The sequence below is a fragment of the Lagopus leucura genome, unplaced genomic scaffold (genome assembly GCF_019238085.1).
Source record: "Lagopus leucura isolate 7727_CA_CO unplaced genomic scaffold, USGS_WTPT01 Super-Scaffold_100028, whole genome shotgun sequence".
NCBI classification, from domain to species: domain Eukaryota; kingdom Metazoa; phylum Chordata; class Aves; order Galliformes; family Phasianidae; genus Lagopus; species Lagopus leucura.
Window position 1 is genome coordinate 4,846,709 of NW_024962279.1, and position 5,599 is coordinate 4,852,307.

Below are 5,599 nucleotides of genomic sequence, written 5' to 3' on the forward strand. Positions count from 1 at the left end.
TCATTTGCCTTCTTTCCCTCCTGCTCCCCTTTTTTTTTTTGGTACTCATGTATGGTCATTGCTGCAGCATCCTTGGTTTTGCTACAATGCCTCTGTGTGATAGAAGTTCGTGAGCTGTCACTTCAGTCAGGCCAGTAGTCTGCCTGGTTATGAAATTGTTTTCTCATTTGCTCAAATTACTCAACTGTGTGGTATGTTGGGCTCAGTCACATTCTCTTTGAAGTCGAGACTAAAACTCCAATTGAAATTCATGAGGAAAAGGTAAGGCCAGCTGTAAATCAATACAGTGTTTCTTCATTTCAGGTATGAGGAGTGTATGACTGTGTTGTGTTCCATTAAATGCTCTGTAATGCCTTGTCTGTGCTGTTCTGATCCAAGATGTTTCTAGCAACCATGGCTTTAGTCAGGACTGAAATATGTGGGGAGAACATGCACAGATTTCCATAGTACAGGATGGGCAGAAGCAAGATGGATGCAATAGCAAACAGGACAAGCATTTCTCTGCCCTTTGTGATTCAGAGGATGGAACCTAAACTGTGATTTCCCACATCCTCATTGCCGTACAGCTGGGTCCTTTGTGTCAGTATGAATCTCACTGGTTACAGCTGCCCTATGCGGAACAAATAAACCCTGAGTTCCTCAAAGCAAGGCCTTGGTGCTCAGTTACCACGGCGAGGATCTGGGTACTGGGAGAGTTTCTTCTGCTGTGCTCTCACTGCTGTATGTGCTTTGGCAACCATGACTGACTCTAAGAGACATCCTTGTCACACCTAAGTGGACTGTGGAGCATTAATGGAGCTCAGAACAGGTTTCATATGCCTCTTCGTAAGTATGATCATAGTAGAGGTGACTTCTCTGCCTGCCTGGGACATCTGTAGCTGAGAATAAAACACCACTACCTGGAGAGGGGGAAAAAAACTAGGACTTTTCTAGTAGGATGAATCTTGCACATTACCAGCTTTAACAGAAACCATTGATAGTTTCACTTCTTATAATTCCCTTCCAAATGCTTCAAGAGAGTCTTCTCCTGAGGATCAGCTGCCTGTAACCATAAGGAAGCCAGCTCTCAGAATGTTTTGCACCTTTGCATCAGATAGAGTCCAATATTATGCTGGGAAACAGACACTATGTACCCAGCCATAAATGAGACAGCACAGATGCATTGGGAGTGTTCCAACAGCGGGTTCCTGTATCTACCCTGGGATCCATACAGACTGCAGCCTCCCGAAGAGCTATAGTTGATATGAGATAAAGAATTGTTTGTGCTTCAAAAGAAATGGCAGCGTTTGGAAATTTTGCTTTTGTTCTGGATCAGAATGAGAAACAAACTGTCAACACCTCCTTTGAAGTGAAAATGAAAATTGAGACAAAACATCAACATGAGAATCAGCACTTAAGATGAACAAAACATGTTCATTTTGTAAGGTAAAATATTTGGTTTGACTTACACAGCTCTATAAATATACCAAAAATACTTGTTATTTTCTAAAAATTACAGTACAGTCCAAAAATGTTTAACTGATTTAGAGCTAAATACTTTGATCGCACTGACATGATGCTGTTTCAAGAAAAGTGCCATAGACTGACCTGCTCCTGCAGAAATGTATTTCCATGATAGGGATGCTGTTCCTCAATCTTTCTGACACGGGTTAATTAACCTGCTGTGCTGATTAGGATCATGCAAAGGAGCTGCCTGCCTTCTCAGGACACACCTCTCAAAGATCTCCTTCCTGTTCTGCTCAGTGCCTCTAAAGGACAGGTTGTTTTGAATACCAGATTCCTCACAACTTAGGCTCCAGGTGAAAAAACAAGTCTGCTATTAATTTGAATGATCTTCTCGTTTGTTGAGTGTTGTAAAGGAAGCTTTCTATCTATGTACTGGGAGGGAGGTATGAGAAAGTCAGCTTGGAATAAGTGCTGAACCTGTCACTGAGTTGCTGTGGGCTCTCATAGCTCTAGAAAACGTGTGAGAACTTAATGTGTGGTATTTTGGGGGCTGGTGGTTAATTTAGCTAAAGCCTACAATATTTATAAAGTATAATCATATCTGTATATTTCAGTCTTTGTACATTCAAAGTAAAACTCCATCCTCCACAGCTCCTTTTTTTGTTTGTTTTCAGCTTCTTCTAGATGTTATGCACCGTGATTGAACTGGGTTTGCCTTCTGGTACTCCCCAGCCTTCCAGATCTGTTAAAAGTCATTTCCTTGGAGGAGGAGGGACTTGAAGTGGCAATGAGGTACTTTAAATGGAAAAAATATCTCTATTTTGTATGGTTCAGAAATGCACAATTTTTTTAGTGTCATTTTATTGTACCACGCTTGAGTTCCTGCAGCTATTGACTTGAAAACAACAGAAAACACCCAAACCCTGACCTCTCCTGTAAATCCATTGGTGTATGTTGAAGCATAATATTTTCAGAAGATTGAAGTCTTGAAGCTTTGCCTTGAGCATAAGGAAATGAGAACAAACCTGTTTTGCTCGTATTCTGCTGCATTGCATATGCTTGATGTTGTATTCAATTGCTACAGATTTTTTCAAAGCATGCTAATCAATTTTTGTTCAAACCCAGTGAAAATACCTTACAAATTGCTGTCTCACATCAGTGAATGAAATTACTTTAAGGCTCAGGTTAGGTCAGGGCTCTCTCAATACCTAATCTAAACTTCATTACTGAAATCTGCTGGTCATACACCTTGCATTGCTGTCTTTAGCATCAGGGTATTGATCTGTGCCCAGGGGTTTGGTAGTGTAATTCAGTGCAAATTTTATTTAGTGCTTTAGTCCTAAAGCTCAAAAATCAGTTGGTGGGTGGTTGTTGTTGTGAAGACCTTCCAGGGCAGTGCAGTAAACCAGCACAGCTGAGTCGTGACTGCTGCTGAGTGCAGAAATCCTTCATTCCTCCTCTTCTCCACATCCTGCTGCTGCTTCCCCTGCCCAGCATGAGAGTGGCTGGTAGTGGTGAGAGCTAACCCCATAAAAGGAATCATTTTCTACTGGATTGATGCAAAGGAAGGAATGGGACATACAGGAAGACAGACCATTTTTGAGTAGTGCAAATTAATCTCTTGCAGATCCATCAGAACTGGCTATATTAAAGTTTCTGCTTTTTTTTTTTGTCTGCAGAGTGTGATGTGATTGGGTTGCTCTCACTTGGTCTCTTGTTTGTTCTAATTTCTGCTGATACTGCAGGAAGAGGAGAATGTAGAAGTCCATTATGCTGTATAAATTGTATGTTACATCTTCCTTCAGTGCTGATGAAAATGAATGCAATTCTTATCAAATCAGTGCTTGACCTGAACTTCTCAAGTAAGAGATCAAGTGGAAAAAGAATTGTCCAATTGTATCAGGCAGAAGTGGATTCATCTTGTTAACATATTGGACCCCATCCTGCTCTCTCTGAAAACTCACAAAAACTGCTTGCAGAACTTTAAAAGAAATCCAGAATGCAAATCTAAAATCTTTATGTAAATTTAATGCAAGGAGAGAAAAACAGGCATTGGAAAACGGTTTCTCATGCTTTCGTTACGTGTTTAAAAATGCCTCTTTTTCTTTCCTGATGATGAGTTTTTTCATTATAGTTCCACAGTAAATACTCCCTAAGTAGCATGGGGATTTAAACAAAATGATTTGTGTATGCTTCTATTACTAGGTGTGCCAAATAGCTTCCAAAGAAGAGTAATTATCATTTGTTTTATTAATAAAGACACTCAGGTGTGATTGCCCAACTCATTTGCTTGAGATTGCACAAAGTATCAATGATGAAACTTCACACAAGCTTTTTGTATTCTAGGATTGTATTTAAATGTTTATCCCCTGAAAATAGAAGAGAACGACAAATTGCTGTGAATGGAAATATATTTTTTCAGTTTGCTGAGGGGATGTGGGTTTTGAAACATGCGGGGCTGCTCTACTCTCAGCTTCATCCTAAAATGCATTCTGAGAACAAAACAAAAAATAGTCTATTTCCATGAAAATACTTTTCCTATAGAAAACAAAGCTTTTGGAGTATATACTTTGAAATTATTTTCTTTTTGTAGTAGACGGAGGAGGAGAGATAGGGCTGAAAAAGATTGGGAGTGTGGATTTACTGTTTTATATGAGCTGGGCAATGACACCTCGAAAAAATGAAAGATTGCTGTCTCCTTGAAATACTTTTTTGTGTAAAGGGAACCCTTGTACAGATTTTTCTAAACATTCTTTATTAGTTAGTATGAAAAAGAGGACTTAAAAAAAGTGGATATTTTCTGCCTTGGCAGTGTATGCAAGGATCTGAAGATGTAATGAACTGTAAAATTGAAACTTTAATGTATGTTTATGCCTCTCTAGGCTCATTTTGGCTGGTGGGATGGAGAGAATGAGACCACCTCCAGAAACTACTGCAAAGAGCAGGTTGTGCAGTGGAGGTGAGACTGTGGTGCCTGGGGGAAAATACTGCTGGGGCATGGAAGTGAGGTCAGAGAAACTGTGTTCTAGGAAAGGTACGTTCTCCACTCCTCTGCTGTGCTTAAGGTTGCAAAGGAAGGCTATTAGTTTTGTTGGTTTAATTGGACTTTGGTACCTTCTTAAAAATAATGAAGTTAACCTCAAGGAAGAGAACATAGGGCAGCCTGTAACCTGAATTGTATTGTCCTGTTCTGTTGTTGGTGTGTAAGCACTGCTGTTCTCAGCCCAGTACACAGCTTTTGTGCGTTGAAGAGACTTATCACTTGTTCACCCCGTGGAGAATTGACTGATGTTTAGAGGGACAACGTTCTTACTACTCTAGGGAGTGTATTGCTGTCTGCCTCATTTCAGCTGGTGGGTTTCTGATGCTAGAAAGGCGAGTGTGCAGCAGGGAGGCATGGCAGGGCTGAGCGGGCACAGGAGCCAGGGGGAAATTGGGCTGGCTGTCATTGTTGCCTCTGCAGGGAGACACTGCACAGTATTTGTCTTCTCCCTAGTACTGCCATTGCTGATTCTTCCATCACATCTCTGTGATGAGCAAAGTGACCAGAAGAAAACTGGCAGCTGAATTCATTAATGGTTGTAATGCCAGCTCCTGCTGTTGGTTTTTTTTCTAGGAGTTCAGACCTGTCTCTGTCCCTTTAGTTATTTGCTTACTGATGCTGCCTGGTAAGTAGAAGTGCCAGAACCTCGTGCTGGGACTTCTCACGGAATTGTGTCCAGCAGGAAACACCATTCACCGTCGTGTGAAAGGCGACAGTTGGTCCGTGGCACCAACAGGCAGTTCTCTCGCTCAGCTCTCCAACGCAGCACTTTAGGAAGCACCCCGTTTCGGCACGTTTGTCAGAGTTCCCCACGTACGAAATTTGCCGCAGCTTTCCCTCCTGTTCGCGCGGGTCCCGGCATCGAGAACCCAGTGCCGCCCGGCCTGAGGCGAAGTGCGGACCGCCCCTTCCCGCCCCTTCCCGCCTCCCTCAGGGCCCGCGCGGCCCCGCCTCCCGCGCGCCACCCCCCCCCGGCGGGAAGGAGGGCGGGCCGTCGGGGCCGCGCACGGGGACGGCCCGGGCGCCATGTTGGAAGGTTGCTGAGCCCGGGCTGTGTCTGTGCGAGCGGCGCCGGGAGCCCGTTTGCTGCGCGGGGTGGGGGGGGCCGGC

At 43.1% G+C, this 5,599-nt stretch overlaps 1 long non-coding RNA gene across 1 annotated transcript; it reads left to right on the top strand.

Moving 5' to 3' along the window:
* Positions 1–1,103: 1,103 nt before the first annotated feature.
* Positions 1,104–4,493, top strand: LOC122185318. Its single transcript, XR_006180845.1, has 3 exons — positions 1,104–1,425; positions 2,121–2,238; positions 4,329–4,493. It is a non-coding gene; the product is annotated as an uncharacterized LOC122185318 (long non-coding RNA).
* Positions 4,494–5,599: the final 1,106 nt, after the last annotated feature.